This window comes from Macrobrachium nipponense, chromosome 9, assembly GCF_015104395.2.
Source record: "Macrobrachium nipponense isolate FS-2020 chromosome 9, ASM1510439v2, whole genome shotgun sequence".
NCBI classification, from domain to species: domain Eukaryota; kingdom Metazoa; phylum Arthropoda; class Malacostraca; order Decapoda; family Palaemonidae; genus Macrobrachium; species Macrobrachium nipponense.
In genome coordinates this window covers 29,018,553-29,034,379 of record NC_061110.1, presented here as the reverse complement: position 1 = coordinate 29,034,379, position 15,827 = coordinate 29,018,553, and the positions used below count along the sequence as shown (strand labels likewise).

General features: G+C 37.2%; 1 protein-coding gene across 12 annotated transcripts in view; it reads right to left on the bottom strand.

Annotated features, from left to right (window-relative positions):
• The window catches only part of LOC135218373 (calcium-activated chloride channel regulator 1-like), a 376,124-nt gene that overhangs the window by 246,870 nt on the left and 113,427 nt on the right, over window positions 1–15,827 (bottom strand). For 2 of the 12 annotated variants that reach the window (XM_064254639.1, XM_064254640.1), the window contains exon 2: window positions 2,396–2,721. The exons of 9 other annotated variants lie outside the window; for them this stretch is intronic. The gene's annotated coding sequence lies outside the window, so the exon portion shown is untranslated. The remainder of the gene's footprint in view (window positions 1–2,395; window positions 2,722–15,827) is intronic. One more of the 12 variants, XM_064254641.1, reaches the window with a different exon arrangement.

The window sequence follows — 15,827 nt, the reverse complement described above, 5'->3', positions numbered from 1 at the left end:
AAAACGTGTATTGTTTTGATATCAGTATTCTGGATCTTCCCCTCCAAAACCTGGACAAGCTGCATTTCGAATGCTGTCACTGACAAATAAAACAGAATAGAATATAGAATTAAGGCCAAAGGTCAAGCTCTGGGACCTATGAGGCCATTCAGAGCTTAAAGGGGATATTGAAAGTAAGAGGGTTTGAAAGTTGCAGCAAGAGGGAAACCTCAAAGCAGTTACACTAGGAAACATTTTTTAGAAAGGGTGGAAAGTCAGATGGAAAAAGGAAATATGAACGGAGGTACAGTGTATGAAATGTGAGAGGTTGCAGCCAGGGGCTGTACTGACTGCACTACCCCCTGGCGGGGTGGGGGGCGGTTAACTGACAAATGTGATATAAGATGATGGTACTCCATAATTCGGATAAGGTATTGCGTACTCGGCCCACAAGGTAGCAAGGAAAATAGTAACTTGTCTTGCAAGTTCGTAAATAAGACATTGCCACAGCTAAATCTCAACCGGTGCATTTTCCCTTTAAAACAGATCCGAGGTCAGAATCTTTCATCGTAAAATCATGGTAGTTATTCATACAACAAAGAGAAAATTATTTTGGGTGAAAGACTATGATGATAGATACAAGAATTTAATCATTCCCTGATAAAAAGCATTAAGCGTAAAACGGAACTCGTGCTCTATGTAACACCTGGATGAATTGCTACGATGATAATGTTCATTGCAAATATAATAAAATTAAATTTTAATCAGGACTGAAACTTAATTTTATTATGTTTGCAAAGTACATACACAGAATAAGAGATCTGTTTTAGTAGTCTGTAATCAGGGCGGAGCTAACATTTTTGTTTGTTTGTTTGTTTGTTTGTTTGTATGGTGCTTTTATGTTGCATGGAACCAGTGGTTATTCAGCAACGGGACCAACGGCTTTACGTGACTTCCGAACCACGTCGAGAGTGAACTTCTATCACCAGAAATGCACATATCTCACTCCTCAATGGAATAGCCGAGAATCGAACCCGCGACCACCGAGGTGGGACGCTAATACCATACCAACCACGCCGTTGAGGCACTGACCTAGCAATTGTGATCTTAGTAGCGCTGGCGCTTCAGAAATAATAAGCTGGAATTTCCGTATTTTATGAGGTAAATGAGAAAAACCGAACTTTCTAACACCGAGTAGATATCTGGTCTATTCAGCTAATATCGTAAACACGAACACGTTCTGTTCCAGGAGATACAAGGGCCAAATTCATGCTGCAAAGGCTAGCATGCGAGGGTCGTTGGTAGAACCACGTATATGGCCCTGACATAAAATGCCTTATTCATAAGAACCTGAGCAGCTCATTCAGGAAGCCCTCCACGAGCACGTATACCTGTGGTCAGACCACCGCGATCATGAATGACCAGAGTAGGTCTTTTAGTGATTTTAAATGGTTACTACAGTAAATTCACATCAACCGTGCATTTGATGTCTAGGCCAGGTCTTTACGACGTTCCTGATTGGCTGTTGATAAGCCAGTCACAGGGATGGAAACTCTCAGTCTCTCGAAAGAGTTCACAGAGCCAGTATGTATGCTCCACCTCTCCTGAAAGACGTATCCCTCAGGAGAGGTGGAACATAGATCTTACCCTTGTCAATTCTCGAGAGAGACTGAGAGCTTCCAGCCCTGTGATTGGCTTATCAACAGCCAATCAGGAGCGTTGTAAGAGGCTGGCCTAGATATCATATGCACAGCTGATGTGAATCTACTATAGTGCTTTTTAAATGAGTACTATCTAAGGAGTAAAAAATCCAACGCTTCTTACCGTCAATTTTATTGTGAAAACCCCGTACGTACTTTCTCACTTTACTTCCCCATCCATTTCTTTTGGCTTTCGTGTATGTCTGCGTGAGACTGCAAAGCTTGCGATGAATATCAGAGATGAAGTTGAAACATGATACTATCACAGGAATGTCTGTTTGAATCTACGAAAACATTGTGAAACAAGAGAAGAACGCTCTACTTCCGTCTCGCAACGAGGTACTCAAAAGAGACAGAGTTTCCCAGTTGTACTCAAAGCTCGCGATACCTAACTGGTAGACATTTATTTCCCTAAATATCTTAGTCAACAGATGTAATGCTCTTTGTACTCCGCAAATGTTTATGTGCCACATCGCTTTCCCCTTTCGCTTTCAGTCTAATATAACCTAATCATATTTTTATCTCAAGAGAGTATAAATCTCACTTAGGGGAACTATGCGGACATTTAAAATCTCCTCATCTAAAAGAGGTTTACAAATTTTTCCGAACACTCATTCTTCTTCGGAAAAACATAACCAAGATGTCCATTTCCTCAAGAAGGTACAAAACCATTATGGTCCACCACAACCCCCTAATAATACAGTGAATCCACTTACCTGAGGTATTTCGGCTCACCGGAGAAGGGATACGAAAATTCCAATGATTTCTTCTATGGCGACCGGGATTAAAACCACATAATTGCTGCTTTTCACTTCTCAGCTGCTCACTTTTCCTCCTCCCTGCGTTCGCGAAAGAAAGTCAGTCAATTTCTAAAGGCAAATTTTGCAAAGTGTTTGTTTTTTCTTGTGGTCACAGAAAAAAAAGCAGCATCAGAGTTTGCTCATAGTTGGCAATCAAAGTTTTTTTTTTTTCTTTCTTTTCTTTTCTTTTCTTTTCTTCTCTTTTCTTTTCTTTTCTTTTCTAAAGCTGGAACGTCATTTCACTAAATAAAAATTCATCCTATTAAATTACACAGATTTGTCTCCCTGATTAGTCACCCTTTCTGACATGGCTGTATACGGTAGCTATTACACCTGCTTTCGTATCTATTTTTAGGTTTTGCAAATTCCGAGATTTTTAATAAAATTTAGACGTGAAATTATATAAACGAACTAAACTGAACAACAACAAAAAACTATAGATCCTCAATATTAAAACTGTTTTATCTATAAATCTGAACTAAATGTTCAAATGGATAACTTGTATAAAAAAAATTTTACTTGGTTATTTTAACAAAAGCTTTTGTCGTTTTTATAATACCACAAAGAAAGATTTATGCGCCAAAGGTATTCCATCTCCTCCAGAGGAAAAATGTTTATACACCCACTGTAACTTGCCACGAAATCTGTGGTTCTAAATTTACATTCCACTGTTGAAGTACAGTATTATCCATAAGACTGACAAATGACTGTTGAGGAAACTTGTAACAAAAATGTAGAAATATAGATTAGGGTTACAACATCTCACAGAAATGCTGTGTTTTTTAATCTTTAATGAGTGCGAAGTATTTACTGTCATGTGCTTCCAGATCAAAAGAGATACTGCTAACTAATTATATAACCGGTCGTTTGTTTTGACGAACTGGCGTATCCCAATTGTCTTAAATTTTTGAGTTTTCCAGTCAAAGTGTCTCAGCTTTTGTTATTCTCTGTAACATATCAAAATTTCAGCTGTCTGCGTTGTCAGATTTTCCAACACAGTTTCCAAAAAAAGATGAGCTAGTCAGAAGCTCTGAATGATATAAAAATCTTGGAAGACCATTTTCTCAAATTGAGGAAAAATGGCTTACGCCGGTCCGTCAAACTTGGGACGAATCATAAGATTATTATTGTAACGGCAGTTTATTTAATAACAATACTCCTGTGAGTCATATTAAACAATTACTATGAAAATAAAGACAAAGTTGATGAGAAGTGAAGGATCAGCTTAATTAAAGAACCGATAGACTGCGAGGAGAGCACACTGTTTACCTGTTAATTTAAGGCCTGTCCACACTAAGAAACATTGTTTGCAAACACAGTTTGCAAACACTTTTTACCGCATATTTATTTCCCATTCAGAATGGAAAACGTTTATTATTTTTGTCTGTAAATGTCTAATATACACATGTATAATGTATGTATATTTTATATATATGTTACTGTTACATGTATGCATGCATACATGTATATATACACATGCACAGAGTATATATATACGTATGTGTGTATGTATGTATGTATGTATGTATACGTGTATAAATAAATGTATCTATTTTCAATTCCGCTAGAAGCAAGTCAGCATGACACGCTCCATTTTTCTAAAAACTTCCTCACCAATCTCTCTCTCTCTCTCTCTCTCTCTCTCTCTTCTCTCTCCTCTCTCTCTCTCTCCTCTCCGCGAGTGCATTAAAATAGCCAAGTAGGATACAGAGGCTATTGCACCGACTGGTACCATGACGATAACTGAGGTCTGGACAGGAAACATTGTTTGCAAAACAATGTTTCCAAACTTTGTTTGCAAACAATGTTTCGGATTAGTGTGGACAGACCTTTAGGAACCAAGAGAAACTATTCTTACTTAAGACTTTCCCCGTCTTGAGTAATTTTAAAAATATATGTAATTTGAATCGGAATTTGAATTTGAAAACATGAAAGACCTTCAGGCGTTCTTTCGTTATGAAATGTGAGGACAAGATCGAGAAGGGCGTGATGAAGCGCGTCATGCAGAGCGCTTGTAGAGAGCCTCGCTAACTGCCTAACGTAAATACTCCAATGATCCGAGATCCCAAAAGCTGTGAGACCAGTAAGCATGACGTCATAAAGAACATGAATCATACCTGAGATCTGCGTCAATCAATCAATTACAAAGACCTCAATAAAGCGCCTCACTCGTGAACTAGAGTAGAGATAACGAACGCCAGCGGAGGTTCCCGAGCTTTTTTGGCCCATGTCAAAATGTCATCCCTCACCAACCACCGCCCCTCACCCCACCCCTTTCCAAAATTGTCTGCCTCAAAAGGTGCATTCTCAATAATATGCAACAAAATACTAACACAAACACACAAGCCAGCGGAAACCAAACCCAGCGTGACCTCTCAGTACTGCGGACCGATGCACACTGAGCACAGTTTGAGCCTGTCAATCTGTGGTCACAATTCCCCAAGAACCATTGCATCGACAACAAGTTTTACAGAGGGAATTTCGAGACGTCATGTCACAAGTGAGAATGAGAACGTGTCAGAACCCACTGGCATCTTGTGTCGTTGGATGAGATGCCCCTGGCACAAATCCATCCACTGCTCATTGGCGGCTGATATGTGGATGGGTGCTGAGAGCTATGGGTGATTAGAGAGCCGCAAATAGCTCAATCTCGCTTTTCGGCCTCGAATGTCAACTCGATGAGGAGAAGCTTCCGTTGCGAAAGAGCAAAACAGGCCTCAATTAGATCAATTTACGAGCGACCTCATATTTCAATAGCTGACATGATGACAGTTAACCACACTTCCGCAGTTATCTGCTGCAATCAGTTTATCTTGGGTAGTATGGCTCATGAATGGTAGGCGTAGAATTCTCTCTCTCTCTCTCTCTCTCTCTCTCTCTCTCTCTCTCTCTCTCTCTCTCTCTCTCTCTCTCTCTCTCTCTCATAAATATGCATACACAAATACAGTAGGTATAAATTCCCAAATGTACCACGACGCATGCGTAAGCTTATTGGTGAGAGATGACACGGAATTTGCTACTTGCTATTGCCATTTAAGATCCACACGAAGATAGTGAATAGGCATGAATGATTTACGTGACTGGCTATAGAGCACTTCCCGTTTCTTCTAGCTTGCGAGTAGCAGAGGAGCGCCTCATCTGTCAATTGCATATGAGACAAGGGTAAAATTCTCACTGACTCTCCTGCCTGGTTTCAGCATGTGGTCCGTTCCACTGACAGTATAAAATACGCTCTTCGCTCTTAAGTTTCTTTTTTTTAAGACCCTGGGTAGAACCCGCCTAAACCTGATTTTTTAAATGGAAGAGTGACCTTAACAAGATGCTTTTTAACAAGTATAACGAAAACAAGAGAATATGCTACTGGTATCTTATATGCAGAAAAATATCAACGCTTATGACCTATTCTGAAATAGGAATAATGTTACACAAGTTTAAAGAGAGGGGCAAACGCACACATATATGTGTGTGTGTGTGTAGACGTGATCAGTTGTTTAAGTTAAAAAAGCCTGTTATCCATTGGTATTTCGAGCTTTCTTTTGAAACTCAGGCTTAGATAAACTATATGGAAGAAGAGAACTCTTTGTCAACTGACGATTTTATATAAACGTGATGCACTGCTTGATTTGCTTAGTCTAGAGTGTTCCGTGGAACCAAATGTCTAGAGATTTTATATATCAATATTGAATAGCTTCGTTGCATTTGCAACCTGAGAGATGTTGTTAGTATTAAGGAGAGAAAGTGTGATACCTGCATCTAAGGTCCTCTCATAAACAGCTACTTTAATTAGCGTGTTTGTGATATCTAAAAAAATTCCCGTTAAATTACTTTGGAGTTTTGAAAATAATCGCTTTCAAGGGAAAAGTAGCAAGTACGAATGACATTAAAGCTTCAACGTCATTCCCTTTAAGATGAAGAAAAACCTAAGCGAAGCCATCCCTCAAAAAGACTGAAATTTCAGATACTTCAAGAGAGTCGTAGCGAGTGTGAATGTTCAATGCGTCAATGTCAATCCCTTCAGGATGAAGAAAGAAGTACGCGAATTCATCGCTCAGAAGGAGTGATATTTCAGACTACTGATATAAGTTTGTTTGTATGGTGTTTTTACGTTGCATGGAATCAGTGGTTATTCAGCAACGGGACTAACCGCTTTACGTGACTTCCGAACCACGTCGAGAGTGAGCTTCTATCACCAGAAATACACGTCTCTCACAACTTAATGGAATGCCCGAGAATCGAACTCGCGGCCACCGAGGTGGCAGGTCAAGACCATGCCGATCACGCTACTGAGGCCCTACTACTGATATAAGATGAAATGTCTATCATCACTACTACAAAAACGCGTCCTACAAACGCCAACCGCGGTAGTCCCCGTTAGTGTACCTCATGCGGTGCACTGTAGGCATTACTTAAGGTTCTTTGCAGCGTGCCTTCGGCCCCTAGCTGCAACCCCTTTCGCTCACTTTACTGCACCTCCATTCATATTCTTTCACTTCCATCTTACTTTCCACCCTCTCCTAGCAATTAATTCATGTGCAACTGCGAGGTTATCCTCCTGTTACACCTTTCAAACATTTTACTGTCACAATCCGTTTCAGCGCTGAGTGACTTCATAGGTCCCAGTGCTTGGCCTTTGCCTTGAACTCTATATTCACTTCAATTCGATAAGTCTTACAAACGCCAAGGCCAGCATCATCTCCAGCTTAACTGTTAAGATGGTGCTTTTAGGAATTCCAATCTCCCCCCAGTGCCACCAGGGTCATTTTCCTTTCATTGGACTCGTTGGAGAGAATATTACCGAAGCTCTAGAGTCCCAGGGGAACTGTTGGAGAGCTTTTGAGGTCCTTCTTTCATCCGTACAATTTGATCACTTCGCTTCAAAGGGTGTGAATTTCATCCATTAAAGTCAAAAGAAACTATTAACACATCAGCACCGTCAAATTAGGTGATAATCTGATCCCGCATTTTGTTTTGTCCTCTCTCTCTCTCTCTCTCTCTCTCTCTCTCTCTCTCTCTCTCTCTCTCTCTTTCCACACTACTCGATTATTAAGGTAATTAATTTACCAAGGTAGTTCTATAACTCAGTTGGGACGAAGGGGAAAAAGTGTACGAAGTTTACATAAATACGTCACCAGAAAGTTTATGAGGAAAATATGGTGATGAAACGAGGTGGGTGATGACAAAAGACAGGTTTTTGTTGAGAGCAATTAAGTTTTTTTTTTTCACGATGAAGAAAACTCTAATCAGCATGTGACCCATAAATACCTACACACTCACACACACACACACATACGACAAATACATACAGGATCCACACATACATACATAACTTCCAGAACAGCTCCTGTATATTGCATACGATCGACAATGTAAATTTTGGTTACAGATAATTTAAGGTCTATTATGCCACCTTGGTTACGCGTTAGCGGGTCGTGCTCTATTTATATACATATGTATGTATGTATGTGTGTGTTTATAAATGTGTGTATGTCTGTATAGCAGTCCCTCAACTCATCAGACTCCGTTACGTATCACCAATATCATTAAAATAGATTTTGCCAGGTTACCTTTTTAAAAGGGATACATTTTGCATATATCTCTTGAGCAGAGAGCTGTGTTCGGTGCAGGCTAGCTTAGGTGTGAAATATGAACTGCTGTTAGTTGTGGGATGTCTTGAATGTTCAGCAGCAGGTAATTTCTTCTCATTTTTAGGAAGACAGTTCTATCATAGCTTTTCGAATCGATGTTCAAAGATCTTTCTCCTGTCTTTGAAACGACTAGGCATAGCTTCTTTTAAGGCTGAGCTGATGAATCATAATGAATATGAAAGGCTAAGGAAACTTGATTGCACACATTGCTTCTTACTCTAAATGCTCAGTATCACATGGCCTGTGTTGTCTAGAAATAAGCTTACTAAAGCACTCCTATAGGCAGGAAGGGATAACTTACGAATTATCGTGCGTTACTTCTCTGTTATCAAAACATCTACGAAAGGGGGACAACGGTTTCCATCTTTTCCCTTGAATATTGACTCTAAGAATTCTTCATTGTCCAATAACATGAAAACATACCTCTTGCAGAAGACCAGTTTTAAGCCGTCAATAGTAATTATGGGGAGAGGTGAAAATTAAAAAGACTACGCTAAGCAGATTTGCTAATACAGAAGTAAATTATGGACAATCTCATAGCTGCACTGAAAGTTTCCTCATATGAATAGCTACCAAAATTGAAAAAAAAAAACATATGGTTTTATCTATTCACAAATCTTTGTCCTTTGGTTGTTATGCAATCCGAAATCTGGACTATGGTAAGTTGGTGAACAAGGAAACTACAGGAGAGGTGAACATAGAGTTGAAAACTGGTTCTGATTCTTCTGAGTAATCAGTGAATTTGGAAGTCTTCAATATGCTTGTGATAACATGGCTGCATATTGGTCTAATATTTTAATAAAAACTAAGCAAGAATTCTTGTGGGTGGGGGTGGATTTTAAGAAAGCAATAAGGGTAGGCTCCACTTTGGAGGGGTCCGATTGTAAAAAATCGTAAAAAATATTTGCCAAAAATACACTAATCAAGACAGGCTAATGAAATTATCAGGCATTATTAGCACTATAATAACGCATATTCTCTGTGAGTTTTATCATCCTACAGGGAAAATTAATGATTTTATTAAAAAAAATGTGAAAAAATGCAAAAATAAAATGTTCCGGGGCCCCTCGTACTGAAGGTTATTTGGTGATTGGTGAGAAACTACAGTCTTGAATAGAAATTCGGTGTGAGAGAATGTTGGTATATCCACCTGGAACATGCACAAAAAAAATTATCAAAATAGAACAGTAAATAAGCACGTACCATCAAAAAAAAGAGCAACAACTTCAGGTAAGTTCAGCGAAAGCCCCGGCGAAATCGCAGGCTATACCTAGGAAGAAATATTCAGGAAAAATTCAAATCTCGATTTAGGGACAAAACCTTTTGAGAGTTTGTAGTTATTATGTCACTTGATAGCCTAAAACATCTAAAAAAAAAATTATATTTATTTAGGACAATCAAAGAAAACAATCACCTAAAAAAAAAAAAAAAACAAAAAAAAAAAAAAAAAAAAAAAAAAAAAAAAAAAAAAAAAAAAAAAAAGGTGGGGGTGGTTTTTTCTTTGATTGTCCTAAATAATATAATTTTTTAGATGTTTTAGGCTATCAAGTGACATATTAACTACAAACTCTCAAAAGGTTTTGTCCCTAAATCGAGATTTGAATTTTTCCTGAATATTTCTTCCTAGGTATAGCCTGCGATTTCGCCGGGGCTTTCGCTGAACTTACCTGAAGTTGTTGCTCTTTTTTTTGATGGTACGTGCTTATTTACTGTTCTATTTTGATAATTTTTTTTGTGCATGTTCCAGGTGGATATACCAACATTCTCTCACACCGAATTTCTATTCAAGACTGTAGTTTCTCACCAATCACCAAATAACCTTCAGTACGAGGGGCCCGGAATTTTTGCATTTTTTTCACATTTTTTTTAATAAAATCATTAATTTTCCCTGTAGGATGATAAAACTCACAGAGAATATGCGTTATTATAGTGCATAATAATGCCTGATAATTTTTCATTAGCCTGTCTTGATTAGTGTATTTTTGGCAAATATTTTTTACGATCGGCACCCCCCAAAGCAGTTTGGTATGGCACATAGGGAATTTAGAGAGCAGCAAGGTATCAACTTCAAAATGATAATTTTTCAGTGCCTTTTAATTCTACTCTAATGCAAATAAGGTATAAAAAAAATCCCACTTGTAGTTACTACTGCAAGCTAAAAGTGGGGCATTTATTCCTTAGCCTACTTAAGCAAGCCACGAGAAGATCCAGCGCTCACTCCACTGAGCCCAGCAGACGTCGTGAAACTGCGCTTTTATCTCTATAATTAATAAAGTTATATCTAGAGCTAAAAAATGAATAGAACGGTATTATCTTACAACAGCGGTTAGGTGCAGTTCAGTGGTATCTCTTACAGATCGCTAAGAATGTACAAGCATAACCTTTAGTTACAGCATGATGAAAACATAGAGAGAGGAGAGAGGAGAGAGAGAGAGAGAGAGAGAGAGAGAGAGAGAGAGAGAGATTAGCATCAAAACAAACATTTTCAGAAAATGTTGTCTCTCTGAACAACAGTCAGTCGTGGTGCGGACGGAAGATATACGACTTCTTTTGATGGCTTCATCATATTTTATAGAGTAATAAAATCCCCAGAAACCCAGAGAGCCACGGATGAACATCAGCAGATAACAAGTAAACTCATTAATTTGGGGAACAAGTCTTCTGGCAAATTGTTGGAATGATTTACTAATAACGAAAGCAAAAGGTCCTACCCTTCCATTTATCAGAGAAAGTCTAAAGATGTGTCAGCTCATGGGCCCAAAATTTGTACTGGATTTCAATAAAAAGAGCGCCTTTTAGCATAATCATTCCATTTCGGTAGGAATTTGAATCCAAGAAAATTTAATAAATAACCTACAGTAAGAAGAAATAATTCTAAGAATGGGAGCAATAACTATTGTTCGATATACCACGGGTTCTCTACAGCAGGAGATAGTTGTTGGAGGACGCGCCTCAACCTTATACAAATGCATATTAGGCAATATCCTTTAAAAACTCATTACTCAATAACATGTTTGTTGGAATCATAGAGTCAGAAAGGAAAAGAGCAGAGGCTGGCGCACAAATTAATTGCATAAGAGATAGCTCTTCCGCAAGTTAGTTAATAATAATAATAGTAATAATAATAATAATAATAATAATAATAATAATAATAATAATAATGATAATAATAATAATAATAATAATAATAATAATAATAATAATAAGAAATTAAAGAACTTATTCTTGTGTGTAATAGAGATGGGCTATGGTTCGTTCATCATCTTCCCCTAAAGACTTGCTGTCGTTCAGCTCAGACTAGTATATCTTACACTAATAAAGATAATAGTACTAACAACTACATACGTAATATAAATGATACTGGCAATCAAACAAAAGCAGTTCTCTTTCACTCTGGATGGAATGTGTCGTGTCACACAGTACATTTTCAAAAGAAGAAAAAAATTATATGTATGTATTGTTACGAAGAGCCAAGTATCTGGTTACCATTCATCAATTATAACTGGTTCACTTAAGGTAGATTCTTGGATGAGCCCTATTCTCACAAGACGTTAGTTTGGCGGCCGCTGATTGGCTGGGAGCTGCCCAACTCCCGGTACCAGCCAATCAGCGGCCGCCAAACAAACGTCTCGTGAGAATAGGGCTCATCCAAGAATCTACCTTAAGTGAACCAGCTATAGTACCTCACCAAAAACCAGACACCTGAACCCTCATAACATGTACTAAAAGACTGAATACTCTAAAGGCAACAGTGATCCCTTAACAACTTACCAGTATTGCAGAAAATCAGACTAAGTTCATCAAAACAGGTGTGAGGTAATCTTGTAAGTAATCAAATTAATCAAAGGGCATCACTCCATCAACAACTTTAAAAGTTTAAGTATTTCCCTGATTTCAGAAGTCTAAGTACTTCCCTGGTTCTAAGTCACTTCAAGTAAACTGAAGGAAAGCAAATCAATTACCACTCTATGTTTCTACCTATCATCAATATAATCATAATCATATATACTGGTATAAAAATAAAAACACTTATACAAATTTTAAATACAAAATTTTATTATCAAATTCAAAATTTATAAGTGAAATTCACAATATCAGGGAAAATTACTGTTACTTGAAAACAAAGTAAAGTTTAATTAATTCTTGAATCAAATTAAGTAAAATTAAATCAAAATTAAGTTATCACAAAATTCAAGAAAATTAATTCAATTGAAATTCAAAAGTGTTAGGCAATAATTGAAAATCTGAAATTAATTCACAAGTGTTAAAGAACAATAAAACTTGAAAAGAATTCTAAGTAAATGCAAATTAATTCACAAGTGTTAAATTTAATTAAATGTGCAATGATTAAGCAATGAAAATAACTAAGTCAATTAAATTGTGAATGCAATGAAAACATAAAATAAAAAGACACACTTCAATAAGAAAATGAACAAGTGCACAAACAATTGAACAAACACAAAACACAAAAATATTCAATGTGTAAAAGTGTAAATCTTTTCACTCAAAACATTATAACCATCAGTTTTTACCAAACCTTCACAACCACCTGTTATTAGTTAATAGTTAACCAAACCATCATAACCATTAAATATTAGTTATTAGTTAATCACTGTTCCTAACAATTATTAGTTATTAGTTAATCACCTAACCGTAATTAGTTGCAACTAATAAAAATATAACACACTTTACCTTTCTGGTATACCAATTTCTTTCTTTGCTTTGCTGCAGGCTTGATTCACACTTTCACAAAAAGCAGGCGCCGTTACGAGATAATGTTTGTTCAGATTCCCCCCCCAAAAAAACTAAATAACACTAAATAAACTCTAAGAAATATCAAATATGAAATTCTAAGTTACGAGTGACCAATTTACGTTACGTTAATATAAACTCTAAGAAATATCAAATATGAAATTCTAAGTTATGAGTGACCAATTTACGTTACGTTAATATAATCTCAAGGATGTCGAGTGAGAGAGAGAGAGAGAGAGAGAGAGAGAGAGAGAGAGAGCGAGATGTTAATGCCTCGAGGTTCTAAGATGTAATGAAATCTCTTCCTTTACGGAAGCTGGACAGGGCGGATGACAAAAAACCTATTTGGCACGAATGCTTCCAGAAAGTTTGAAATCTGACGCAATCTTCATAAAGAAATGTGTAACATGCACATGGTTTTGATCAAAGACATACGCGTATGAGTCCAGTCTGTTAAAAAAAAAAAAAAAAAAAGACGTGTACCCAACTGAAACGGAGGTTGAGCGATAATTAAGATTGACATGTTTTGATAACAAGGCAAGACTCGATTCGATCGCTTATCAAAAGCGTTGACAGATTTAGGAAAGGAAACGGATCTCGCAGACCCTCTAATCTTAAAAGTGTTGACATAAAAGTTAAACATTCGTAGTTTCAAACAGACAAAGAAAATCTCTCTCTTTTACATTCTACGTTATAATATATATTCTTTTATAACATACAATGCGAAATCTGAACAAACATTTAAAACATCCTATTCTAAGCTATCTAGGAATCTGAAAAAATGTTACACAATTCTACATGATATTTCAAAGAGGAGAAATATGCATTTTGAAAGTAGCAATATATAATATACCTTCCCCCAGAAGATTTTTTATCACGGTGTTGAATCCAACGATTCGCAACGAGATAAATAATCAGCAACTACATTGTTTTTGCCACTAATGTGCTTCACTCTTAAGTTATACTGTTGCAGACACAAAGACCACCTGGTCAGTCTTTGATTATGGTTTTTCATTCTCTGGATATATGATAGTGGATTGTGATCAGACAACACTAAAATTTCTTCATTCCTAGGTCTATTCACATACACTTCAAATTTTTTCAATGCAGTGATTAAGGCTAAAGTTTCCTGCTCAATTGTCGAGCATACTTTCTGATGTTTTTTCAATTTTGTAGACATGAACTACACAGGATGGTAGATATTATTTTTATCTTCTTGAAGTAGAACAGCTCCAACACCACAGTCCGACGAATCAACTTGTATCACAAATTTCTTGTCGAAGTCTGGAGCTTGAAGTACTGGTCTTGAAGTTAAAAAGGCTTTTACCTTCTCAAAGGATTCTTGACACTCTGGAGTCCAAACAAACTTAGCTTTGGGACTAGTTAAGTCTGTCAAGGGAGCTACTACGGCTGAGAAATTTGGGCAGAAACGACGATAAAATCCAGCCATCCCCAAAAATCTCTGTAGCTGTTTCCTGGTAGTAGGTGGGGTAGCCTTACTGACACCTTCTAAATTAGCATTTACTGGAGCAAGAAGGCCTTTCCCAACTTCAAACCCAAGATACTGTACAGTTGCCTTGCCAAACTCACTCTTCTCTAGGTTGACTGTTAATCCTGCTTCTTGTAGTTTCTTGAAAACTTTCCTCAGAATCTTCAGATGTTCTTCCCACGTTGTAGAGTAAATCACAATGTCATCTAGGTATACACCTACTCCTTCTATTGATCCTAGCAGTTTATCCATCACTCATTGAAATGTTGCTGGTGCATTCATCTGACCAAACGGCAGAACAGTATACTGATACAGTCCAAAAGGAGTAATAAAAGCTGACAGCAACTTGGCATTCTCATCTAAGGGAATTTGATAATATCCTTTCAACAATACTATCTTGGAAACAAACTTGCCTTGCCCAATATTATCAAGTAACTGATCTATAAGAGGCAAAGGATGATTATCAGCCACACTGATAGAATTCAGCTTCCTATAATCAGTACACATCCTAAATGAACCATCTGGTTTCTTCACTAACACACATGGAGAACTGAAGTGACTTGAACTGGGTTCAGCAAATACTCAACTTCTTTCTTCAAAACATCTCGATGATACAGTGATAAGCGATAGGCTCTTTGCTTGAAAGGTTTTCCATCTTCTTGAATCTTGATTTCATGCTTGGTCAGATCAGTACGTCTAGGCACATCTGAAAAAATTTCTGGAAAACTTCTAATTATTTCACTTAAGTCTTCACCTTGTTCAACACTCAGATGTTTCAGTTTATCCTCCAAATTTTCCAAAATTGAAGAATTATTCATCTTGCTTGCAGCTTCCAATTCATAGCCATCATCGTCTTCTGTAGATAAAGTTGTTTGGGTTACTGACACAGTTTCAGTTTTAGTTTCTGAGAAATATGGTTTCAAGAGGCTCACATGTATCTTCTTTTGTCTTCTTCTTCTTTCTGGTGTTTCAATCACATAAGTTCTATCACTTAACTTCTGAATTATCTTGTAAGGACCTTGAAATTTATTAGTGAGGGGAAATCTCTTGACTGGTAAGAACGCTAACACTTGTTGACCAACACTAAAACTTCTTAGCTTAGTGTTAGCATCAAATCTCTTTTTCATTTTCTCTTGACTCATTTTCAAGTTTTCTAAAGAGAATTTTCTAATCTCTTTCAACCTTTTCCTTAAGTTCTTCACATACTCTCCTTGGCATTCCTCTTGGTTTTCTTCCCAATTTTCTGCAAGAATCTTCAACGGTCCTCTAACTTCTCTTCCAAAAATCATCCCATACTTTCTTGATAAGCATTCTTAACTTCAAACAACATTAATGGTAAACCAACATCCCATTCTCTTCCTGACTCAGAACAATACTTTGTCAGCATACTTTTCAATGTCTGGTGGAACCTTTCTAAGGCACCTTAAGTTTCTGAATGATAGGCAGTGGATAACTGTTGTTT